An 11,802-nucleotide genomic window follows, 5' to 3' on the forward strand; every position below is an offset into this window, starting at 1 on the left:
TAAAGACACCATTTGCTCCTAAAACTTTGTTTTTAGGTGCTGCTAATGGGCCACACTTTTTGTAGTTTTTTTTTCCCTTAGTAGATTTTGCTGCTTTTATTTTTCAGCTGCCATGGTTCAAGAGCATATTCTTAGTGAAAGTTACATGTGTATCTCAGCAGCAAGTGTAGGTGAAGCAGTGCCAGCAACAGGCACACCACAACTCAGGAGTAGCACAGCTCAGCAGTAGGACAGTAACTAAATAATTATATTTTTATAATCCATTAATAGTAAATAACTGGGTGGGTTTTCCAGTAAGGAAGTACAGAAATACAAGTTAACACGTACAATGCATGTAAGTCAACAAGCATTTGCACTAGGAGGAAAGCAAAGGTAAAAAGCACAAAAAGGAGGACATTCAAGCAATTACAACATTGATAATTACTTTGGTTACAAAAAAAGGAAGTGGGGAAGAAACAATTGCTTAGAGAACCAGACAGGCCTAAGGGAAAGTCTACAGTAGTAAGAGAAAAGAACACATTCACCAGTCAGCATAAAGTGCATCAGTAGCTGCGGGAATAAAGCATGTAGTAGTGAGGGTATCTTCCACAGTAAATATAGGGGCTTTGAGAAGGAAAGTAAGTATTAAACAGGTATCGTAGTTAAATTCATTATTGATTGATATTTAATATTACAACTGTCACCCAAACAAATTTTAATCATGATGCCAGTACAGTGAAAGTCCTGTATGATGCTGGACTTTTTAAAACCTAGCTTCAGTAAGTTTAGCTCTCAGCAGTGTTACATCTGTGGGAGATGCCAGTTGATCCAGCACGTCGGGTTTAGGGTCGCTGAATTTGAGGAGGAGGAAGAGTTGGCTAGCCAGAATTGTAATAAAGAATTAGCAGATCCTTTAGGAAGATAGTGTGCACCTCCCAAGTAAAAGACTCTAGCTCACAGAGGAAGAAACAAGTGGGTCACAGTTGAATGTAAGCACAAGGCAAAGGGTGCATGCTGTCCAGAGTCTCCCAACAACTTTCCTACTATTTTTGGGGCCATAAAAAGTCAGCGACAACTGTGGGGAGAAAGGCATGGAGCCCCAACAGGTTATCTCAAAACCATCCACAGAAAGAGAGATGTAGTGATAGTGGCAGACTCAATCATTAGCAGGATCAAGACACAGATTTGCTCCAAAGGTAGTCTTATATGGTGTGTTTCCTTCAAGTTGCAGTGGTAGGGGACCTCCCTGTAAGGGCAGACAGATTCTGGGCCAGAGCAAGTGTAGATCCATGTTGTTAACGATGGAACAAATAACATACGTAAGGAAGGTTATAAATTCCGTAATCCAAATTTAAAGAGTCAGATGCCAAGCTGAGTTACAGAACTTACAAGATGGTCTTCTATAACATTCTGCCTGTGCCATATGACAGTCCAGGAACGACTGAGGAAATTACAAGGATTAACACATGCTTAAGATGAAGGACAGAGAGCCATTGGCTTATGGGACATTGGGACTCCTTATAGAATAGATAGGGCATGCCCTGTGAGTATCCGTAAAAGGAGCCATAACTCAGGCTCATAATTTACTGCGGGAAAATATAGCCCAGTGGTAGCGCTGCTGCCTCGCAGTTAGGAGACCCGGGTTCGCTTCCCGGGTCCACCCTGTGTGGAGTTTGCATGTTCTCCCCGTGTCTGCGTGGGTTTCCTCCGGGCGCTCCGGTTTCCTCCCACAGTCCAAAGACATGCAGGTTAGGTGGATTGGTGATTCTAAAAATTGGCCCTAGTGTGTGCTTGGTGTGTGGGTGTGTTTGTGTGTGTCCTGCGGTGGGTTGGCACACAGCCCGGGATTGGTTCCCTACCTTGTGCCCTGTGTTGGCTGGGATTGGCTCCAGCAGACCCCCGTGACCCTGTGTTTGGATTCAGCGGGTTGGAAAATGGATGGATGAATGGATATATATATATACAGTATATATATATATATATATATATATATATATATATATATATATATATATATATATATATATATATACTGCGGTGGGTTGGCACCCTGCCCGGGATTGGTTCCTGCCTTGTGCCCTGTGTTGGCTGGGATTGGCTCCAGCAGACCCCCGTGACCCTGTGTTTGGATTCAGCGGGTTGGAAGATGGATGGATGGATGGATGGATATATATATATATATATATATATATATATATATATATATATATATATATACAGTATATATATATATATATATATATATATATATATATATATATATATATATATATATATAGATACAGTATAATGTACCAGTAACGGCACACTGCACAAATTCACTTGACTTGAGCATTCATTGTTTATATATATATATATATATATATATATATATATATATATATATATATTTACACACATATATGACCTATATGACTGACTATAAGTTAAGAACTCCAACTCTTTTTATGTCTATTCATTTGCCTTTTTCCTATGTATTTACAAAGAATGCCAACTTGACTCCAGATTTTACGTCATTCTGTATGATTGTGCTGTAATATTATAACATTGGGTAACTAATCACCTTATAAATATTTTATAAATGCATCCATGTCATACTGCATCAGTATAATCACAATGGGTATTCATGTCTTCAAGGGCCTTCACTTGATGTTCACATCTAAGTCACATCTTTTTATATCACTTAATAACACTGTTCTTTGTGGACAGTTTCAACTTAAGTCTAACCAAAGGCATTTCTTCATTGAGTGTATAAAGTTTTAAGCTTTCAGTTTACTTCCTGATAAATACTATATTCTGCATTTCAAACATCACACAAACTGGGTCTTCCTCTTTGAATCGCCACTCATTCTCTGAACTGTGCTCTTCACAATACTATCATTATCATCTTATTCCTTCTGTTTGTGCTTCATTAACAGTTCCCTGTGTCCTTTTCAGAAAAAAACGCACAGATTTGCATTTACTTTTTATATAACTGTGAAGTTCATTTAGGCAAAATAAACTCATAAGAGTATGGTGTTACAGTGTGATAGGAAAATGTTCACTGTTTACAATACAAGTTTTACTTTTTTTCTGAAATTTGACTAGAAGCTTTAAATGGATAATGGCTTTGTTTTTTATAGGAAACAATGCCCATCTGCTATACTACTCCTGAAACAGAACACCTCATGCTGAAGTGAGAGAAAAGTATCAGTAAGTCTGCCACAGATCACAAAAGTGCTTAGTAAAAAAGGCTTCAGAGTAGGAGGTGTCAGACTTAGTGTTTTAAAAAATAGCACTGTTAAGCCGTCAGAGTGATAATTCTGCAAGCATATAAAGTCAAATGGAAATAAAAAACCTGTACGAAAATATAATCAATTACGTAATGAATTATAAAGCAGGTAGCACTATCTCCACTACAAGAGATGGTAGAAGTATTATCCATCTACATTAAGACGTTACAGGAGTACTTGCTGTCAAGAGCTCCTTGAAACACACACTTGCAGAGACACATGCCTCAAAGACTTCTCACAATAATTTGTTACACTCTCTTGAATTGGGGCACTGAACTGTGGCATTCAGAGAAGCCACTGCCTTACACTGTTAACCATCACAGAGCTCTTTTTTCTTTTTCTCTCTACCTTTCAGTTTTGTGTTTGGTTAGTTACGGGCAAGTTCTTTTTGGGTGCTGAATTCAAAAATGAAAATCATTTTTCTCCATTACGTTACATTTTTTCACAAAACACTTTTTTAAGCTGTCAATTACAGGAAAAAAAGAAAAACCTTTAATATACTACATAATTTACACTTGCAACACCTTGATGTAGAAGCAGTTTATCTAGCTATCCTCTATAGCATCAAGCCTGAACTGGACAAGTGGGTTTCAGAATGTTATGTTTTATGTTATATACACTCCTTTACAGAAAAATGAACAATATTACAACAATTTTGGGTGAACATTATCTTGCTTATTTTGGTAACACTTCCTTCATCAGTTTGTTTATGGCTTCTGGATATATGGGTTTGAAGGCCTGAACACTAGAGGGCTATTTTTATTGACACCTTCCTGTATCAGCTTCATTCAATTAATTAAAACTAATTTCTCATTTCAATTTTCTAATTGATTTCTTTACACAGTAAAATCATTCAATGTGACACTAAAAGTGTCTGTCTGATTCCGTGTGGGTTGCTTACCATTGCAAATCTGAGGTATATCCACTCATTCCAGGATTTTGCTATTGAATAAAATAAGGGAACTGTTCAAGGCTTTGAATATTTTTGTATGGCACTGTTATCTGCTTTCCGTATATTTTTGAGCACTGAAAATGAAAATCACTTTTTACATTGTGTAACATTTTTTACACAAAACTCATTTTTAGCTGTTAGTTTTTGTTTTTTTTAACTATTATTAAATATTATTTTAATTATACATTGTTCATATTTAATATTTTCTAATATTAATATCTACGTTTAAAGCTTTGCAAATCTCACAGAATTAATGAAAATGAGCAATGCTGATTCATATGTGGGAACTTGCAAGGTCTGTGTATTGTACTGGGTTAACAGTCCAAGCCCTATAAAATTCCTATCAGACCTCAGCTGTTGGATCCAGAAGTGTTACTGCCATCACCACTTCATATTAAGCTTGGTTTAATGAATCAGTTTGTCAAAGCCCTATCACAAAATGAAGCCTGTTTGATGTGTTTGTGCCTAACATTTCCAGGTTTGTCTGAGGCTAAATTGAAAGAGGGCATTTTTGCCAGACCTGACATTAGAAAACAGATTTCTGATGCAGAATTTGACAGTGCAATTAACATCCTGAATCAACTGGCTTAGGTATTATTCAAAGAAGTAATTTCTAAGTTTTTACATAACAATAAAGATGCAAACTATAGAGAAATAGTGAAAAATATAGTAGTTAAGTGCGGTACGGTGGCATAATGGTAGCACTGCTGCCTTGCAGTTAGGAGACCTGAGTTCGCTTGCCGGGTCCTCCCTGCGTGGAATTTGCATGTTCTCCGCATGTCTGCGTGGGGTTGCTCCGGTTTCCTCCCACAGTCCAAAGACATGTGGGATAGGTGAATTGGCAATCCTAAATTGTCCCTGGTGTGTGTGTGTGCGCGCCCTGCGGTGGGCTGGCGCCCTGCCTGGGGTTTGTTTTCTGCCTTGCACCCTGTGTTGGATTGGATTGGCTCCAGAAGACCCCCGTGACCCAGTAGTTAGGATATAGCGGGTTGGATAATGGATGGATGGATGAATATATTAGTTAAATTTAAGTAACTGGGTTGTATCATGAGTCTCAAAGTTCACTTTTTGGCTTTGCATTTGAATTTTTTCCCTGAATATCTTGGGGAAACTCGGTGAAGAGGTAGGTGAAAGATTCCATCAGGATATCAAGGACATGGAGAGAAGGTACAAGGGACATTGGTATGTCAATATGATGGATGACTAAATCTAGACAGTTCATAGGGATGCACCAGATAAAAAGTGTACAAAGAAATAAATCTAAGAAGAGACAAAAATTAGAGAAGTTATAAGTAAGTCAATGAATATGAATTGTTTCCTGCATGTGTAAGTTTAGGAATATTCGACTGATGACATATTTTCAGGATAAAACTGATTTAGAACAATATTGTATACAAGAATAAATTATGTAATTTGTTAGATTTTAAATAAATTTCTTTTCAGTTTTGTACTTAAATGTGATGTAACATCAGCATTCTAATTATATTTTTAAATGTGTTCATGAATGCAACTAAAAATAAACTATTCTCAATTAAAACCATTTTTATGAGTTGAATTTTGCAGACCTGTGATAATTACATTCATCAAAAATAAGAAAACCAGACAGATAAGAAATGGGAAAATTAAAAAACCTTTAACCCAGGGGTTCTCAATAATCAGGCTGTGGGTTTTTATTCCAAACAAATTCTGTTTTTAATTGTACTCCTAAGATAATTAAGTGAACTGTTAATTCCCAGATTCTGTCTTTTGGGAACAATACAGAAATTAGAAAAACAAGTTTGGTTAAAAAAAAAAAAAAAAGAATAAATTGTACTAAGCAATATTTTCATCTTGATTTACATTTTACTTTTCCAGGTGTTCTAATTGTTTAATTAAACCATTATTTACTAATTAGATGGTCTGATGCTAAAGTAGGTGCAGCATTTTAATGTTTGCCTAGGTGTTCTGCTCATCTTTAAATTACCATTTAAAGATACAATGAAGGGGGAAAACTGCACAGACAAAGGACAATATATAATGAAACCAACAAGACAGAGTTCAGCATTTAAATCTATAACAAAAAAACGAAATATTTTGATTTGTTTTATAAATGTAAAATTCATGCTGCTGTGCTTTTCTGAATGTAGAGTAAGTCAAGTTGGGGAGCATGCACTGGTACAACTCGGGATCCCGGTTGGCAACCCCCCAGGCAGTCACAGGCAGGTAGAGTAAAAGCAAAAAAAAAACAGCTAATTAAATGAGATCAGTTACTATCAGTGATTATGAATCTGGTTGAAACAAAAACCTGAAGCCACAGTGGGCCCCCAGGATCGAGTCTGAGAACCCCTTCTTTAATTCAATCTCTTGTTCATGTCTTGAAACAGGGGTTCTCAAACTCGGCCCTGGGAAGCCTCCATGGCTGCAGGCTTTTTTTGTTCCAACCAGATTCACAATCCATGTATCATTCATTTCAATTTAATTATCTGGTCTATTTTCTCTTCTCTTATTCTACATTCAGAAAAGAACAATAGAGTGATTTTTACATTTGTAAACTACTTAGAAGTATTTCTATTTTATTCAATATCTGTAAACCTACACCTGAACACCAGCAAAACCAAGGAGCTGGTGGTGGATTTTAGGAGACCCAGACCCCTCATGGACCCAGTGATCATCAGAGGTGACTGTGTGCAGAGGGTGCAGACCTATAAATACCTAGGAGTGCTGCTGGATGATAAATTGGACTGGACTGCCAATACTGATGCTCTGTGTAAGAAAGGACAGAGCTGACTATACTTCATTAGAAGGCTGGCATCCTTCAACATCTGCAATAAGATTTCTGCAGATGTTCTATCAGACAGTTGTGGCGAGCGCCCTCTTCTACGCGGTGGTGTGCTGGGGAGGCAGCATAAAGAAGTGGGACGCCTCACGCCTGGACAAACTGGTGAGGAAGGCAGGCTCTATTGTAGGCACGGAGCTGGACAGTTTGACATCCGTGGCAGAGCGACGGGCACTGAGCAGGCTCCTGTCAATCATGCAGAATCCACTGCATCCACTGAACAGTATCATCTCTAGACAGAGGAGCAGCTTCAGTGACAGACTGCTGTCACCGTCCTGCTCAACTGACAGACTGAGGAGATTGTTCCTCCGCCACACTATGCGACTCTTCAATTCCACCCGAGGGGGTAAACGTTAACATTGTACAAAGTTATTGTCTGTCTATATACCTGCATTGTTATAACTCTTTAATTTAATATTTTCTTTATCAGTATGCTGCTGCTGGAGTATGTGAATTTCCCCTTGGGATTAATAAAGTATCTATCTATCTATCTATCTATCTATCTATCTATCTATCTATCTATCTATCTATCTATCTATCTATCTATCTACCTACTATCTATCTAAATGCTTAACTCATTTGATTTCTATTATGTAGAACTTCTTCTGAGTAGTTTGCTTTTTCCGTTGTATCCTAATAATGAGAATTAAAAAGAAGCAGAGCAGACACCTGAGAAAACAACATTGAATGATGAAAGACTGCAACTGCAACTGCTTTAACGTCAGACCCACTAATTAGTAAATAATGAATGAAATAACCACAAACCTGGAAAAGATCAATGAAAATCGGTATGCAAATATTGTTACAAAGTAAAAAAAAAAAAACATTTCCCATATGACTGCTTAGTACATTTTCATAAAAATTTACCAAACCGTAGCTTCGTAATTTTTACATTACCTCCAAAACACAGAAAATGGGGAATAACAGAACACTTCATTAGGTTAGCAGTCGAATTAAAAACAGAAGTTGGTTGGAACAAAATCCAGCAGCCGCAGTGGTTCCCCAGGACCGAGATTGAGAAACCCTTTCTTAAAGGCAGAAACATCTGTGATGCAGTGTACGTTTAAACTCTGAAGGAATGAGAGCAGGGGAGGAGTGAAAGGCAGCCGTGCTCTAGTTTACATAAAGCACAATTTATTATCACTGTTTTTAGATAACACAAAGACACCTGCATGTTGAATTTCTCGTTGCTTCGTCGCGTGCTGATCCTGTTCATGAGCCAAAGTTAATTTATAATGGTGTGTAGAAATGAACCCGGGACGGCCTTTATTTCGAGTCTGTCGTACAACGCATTGATGTCATATGTGCCTGTAAAAAAAAAAAGTACCAATTACACAACAATCGACGCGAAAATCACACGATATTTGGGGGCTTTTGTCGGTTCGCTTTCTTTCCTTTCCTTTTTTCTTTTGTGAGTGTTATGCCCTGCGCCGTGTAAAACGGTTCATAATTACGTGTTAAAAAGCGGAACTATAACTCCGAACAGGCGACATTTCGCACGGTCCCGGCTCCTATCTGTGCTGGGAGGCAGCCGTAGCCACTCAGCGCGTCTCTTGGATCGGTAGCAGTTGACTCGTAGCCGCCTCGGAAAAGCGCTCACACTGTTCGGATTTGCTTCGCTTCTCGCTCTGCCTTTCCGAAGTTCATTCGATGCGTAAAACGGGCACTTCGCGGCCAATCTGTTCATATAATGCCATACAAACTTACATTTATGAAAGTTGAGTGGGCGTTTCTGATATCTAATAGCTGCGTATATTCCGATAATGATTAACAACATTACAGAAACCGCTAAAACTTTAAAAGCTACAACCAGTTATTCCGAAGCCCCCTGCAAAGAACAGGTGGAACATGCAAAAGACAAAACTTATTAAAGTTACGCGACAGGACAGAAAACTTTAGAAGTACTGATAAAGATCGTACCTTCGTCCTTGAGTTTTTCGGCGTATCCTGTCGCTAATGAAGTGCTGTAATCTTCACAATTACTGTACTCGACTTTCCACAGCTTTAAAATTTACAGAGTTGATCTGTGAATTAGGATGACGGAACAGTTCATACACCACCTGCCTCTCACTTTTGTCACTGCACATGTCACTTTGGGCTCACTACCAACTCAAACAGGCGCGTCTTTTTCTGCTTTCCTGCGAGATTATGTAAAACGAAAAGTCGAAATAAATATTAAGAAACGTCTCTTTACGTTGTCAGGTTAAAGACGCCGGAGGGCAGAGAGTGTGATGTCTATTTGAGGAAGAGGAATTGTCCTTACATCTTTTAAAGTCAAATGGTACGACGAGAAAAAACATAAAACCCACTGCACAACTTTATGTCATGTGACCAAAACTTCCAGGCTGGCTTCGCTCCTTTCTATTCGATGCTTATCAATGCACACACAGTATGTGGGCATCGACGCCTGGCACCCCTCCTCCCCTATGATCCAGGGTTGGTTATTCGGGAAGTTCTCTTTTTAGTTCTGGTTTTTGTCTGCTAAAAAGTTAAGAAACTATTCTAGAGTTCTGGTGCTCCTTTCATTTTAGTACTCTTTATTTAAAACTACATTGTTAACAACATGTTCATTTTTTCTACTATGTTAACTACTTTCTACTGCTAGATTTTGATGCATATCAAATTAATATAAATATTTTACCCTGAAAATAGTGGATCTTCTGCAGTGTTAATTCCCAAAAGAAGTCATCTACAGTTTCTTCAATTAGAGATTATTTAAACATTACCAAAGTATCTTTCAGTAAAGCAGTAGATAATGTAAATTAATATAAATATTTTGCCCTGAAAATAGTGGATCTTCTGCAATATTAATTCCCAAAAGAAGTCATCTACAGTTTCTTCAGTTAGAGATTATTTAAACATTACCAAAGTATCTTTCAGTAAAGCAGTAGATAATGTAATTCTTGTGATTATTTTAATTGTATCTAAAAATGTATTTTTATGCCTTACAGAAAAATATTAAACATTTACATTTACAACATTTAGCAGACGCTCTTATCCAGAGCGACTTACAACAGTGCTTAGTAGTCTAACAACATTAGACTAAGTACATTAATGTCCTGAATCGCAGTGCTGAGTTGATTCAAGTCTTTTGCCTGATGATGTTCAGATGGGCGTTTAAAATATTTGGTTACAAAAGTAAATACAGATGCAGGTGTTGCATAGTGAGCATATAAGCTATGTGTGTGTATAAACATATGACACACCTGATGAAAGCTATACACCTGAAAATTTGTGTGTTTCTAAACTTTTTTTTCCTGGTTTGTTTAATGTGGTAATAGCCTTTATCAAATTTTCCCTTTAGTGAAATGTGTATAATTAGTGTTATGTTGTGAGTTTGTTTGTTTTTGTATGTGTTTATTAAAATTTCCCTAATCTACTTCAAATTTAAGTTTAATTAAATCTATATTGGCATTAAATATAAACAAGTCAGGGTCTTCATAAGAAATGTTATGATTTGTTTCATGAGTTAGAAGTTCATAATAAATAAGAACAATCGTGTCAAATTTTTAAAATATTCTTGATTTTAATAGAAATTTGTCCTCTTACACCCAGATTCCCAGTAAAGGATCAGCAATAAAAATAACATCATATTCTTAATTTCTGACCTTGAAATAGTTTAAAACAATACCTCAGTGCTTATGTTTGAAATTGTCATCTTTAACATCTGAAAGTGGCTCTTAAAGGGCTAGGACTACTGGTAAAGAATTAAATATAAGTATTATCATATTCGTGATCAGCAAACTCAAAATAATATAAACCAATCCACATGCCTACATTACCAATTCCATTTTTTTAAGTTTTGTGAACAGGAGTAAATTTGACTCCATATACTCCATTTGGATGGCAGGCACACGTTTGTCCTTCTCATCATTTTTGCTGATGATACCTATTGGTTTGCTCTTTTTTTTATAAAGGTGCAAATTCTTGTACAAAATATGGTACCGAATGGAGTAAAAATTGAAGATTTTTCAGGTGTATAGGACTAAAAATAAGGGGGACTCCCCAAAAACCTCAATGTCTCACATAAGTAAACGTCAAGACAAGTCAGACGGTATTTATGGGGGTTTTCTTGTACTGGTGAGTCCTGAAGCACCAGACAAAGATAACTAAAGTGATTTCAATGTTCCTAAGAAATTCTTATGAACACAGTATATTTGGAGTTTTTTCAAGTTTAGGAATGCAACCTTTAATGTAAAGTGTTATTTTGCAAAAGTAACACAGATGTTTCAAGGTAAATACTCACTAATTAAGGTAACAGAGAGAGTTGACGAAATGCATGTTGATTAGTACATCCACCTGAGGATTTCACTGAACTTTGTGTATGTGACAATAGTGACACTATCTATCTATCTATCTATCTATCTATCTATCTATCTATCTATCTATCTATCTATCTATCTATCTATCTATCTATCTATCTATCTAGGCGGACGTGGAGATAGCGGGTGACATCATCCAATTCGCTGTTGCTAAACTACAAATGCAGCACCCTGATGTGCTTGTGCTAATCACTGGAGACTTTAACCATGTGACGCTGGACAAAACATTACCTGCCTTCTCCCAGTATGATTTTTTACCTACAACCACACACCCATTCAGGAAGTGTTCCCCTGAGGCAGAGCAGGTTCTGAGAGACTGCTTTGGAACTATGGACTGAGATATCCTGCAGGGATCATATAGTGAGAACATTGAGGAGGATGTTGACTGTACTACTGACTACATCAACTTCTGTATGGACATTGTAGTTCCAGTAAGAACAGTACGCTGCTATGCTAACAACA

The 11,802-nt window shown here is 37.2% G+C and overlaps 1 protein-coding gene across 4 annotated transcripts in view; it reads right to left on the reverse strand.

The window, feature by feature from the left end:
• Nucleotides 1–9,219, reverse strand: part of st18 (ST18 C2H2C-type zinc finger transcription factor) — a 262,012-nt gene extending 252,793 nt beyond the window's left edge. For all 4 annotated transcript variants that reach the window (XM_028803518.2, XM_051928741.1, XM_051928740.1 and 1 more), the window contains exon 1: nt 8,939–9,219. The gene's annotated coding sequence lies outside the window, so the exon portion shown is untranslated. The remainder of the gene's footprint in view (nt 1–8,938) is intronic.
• Between the last annotated feature and the right edge of the window lie 2,583 nt (nt 9,220–11,802).

Source organism: Erpetoichthys calabaricus, chromosome 6 (genome assembly GCF_900747795.2).
Source record: "Erpetoichthys calabaricus chromosome 6, fErpCal1.3, whole genome shotgun sequence".
In the NCBI taxonomy this organism is placed as follows: Eukaryota; Metazoa; Chordata; class Cladistia; order Polypteriformes; family Polypteridae; genus Erpetoichthys; species Erpetoichthys calabaricus.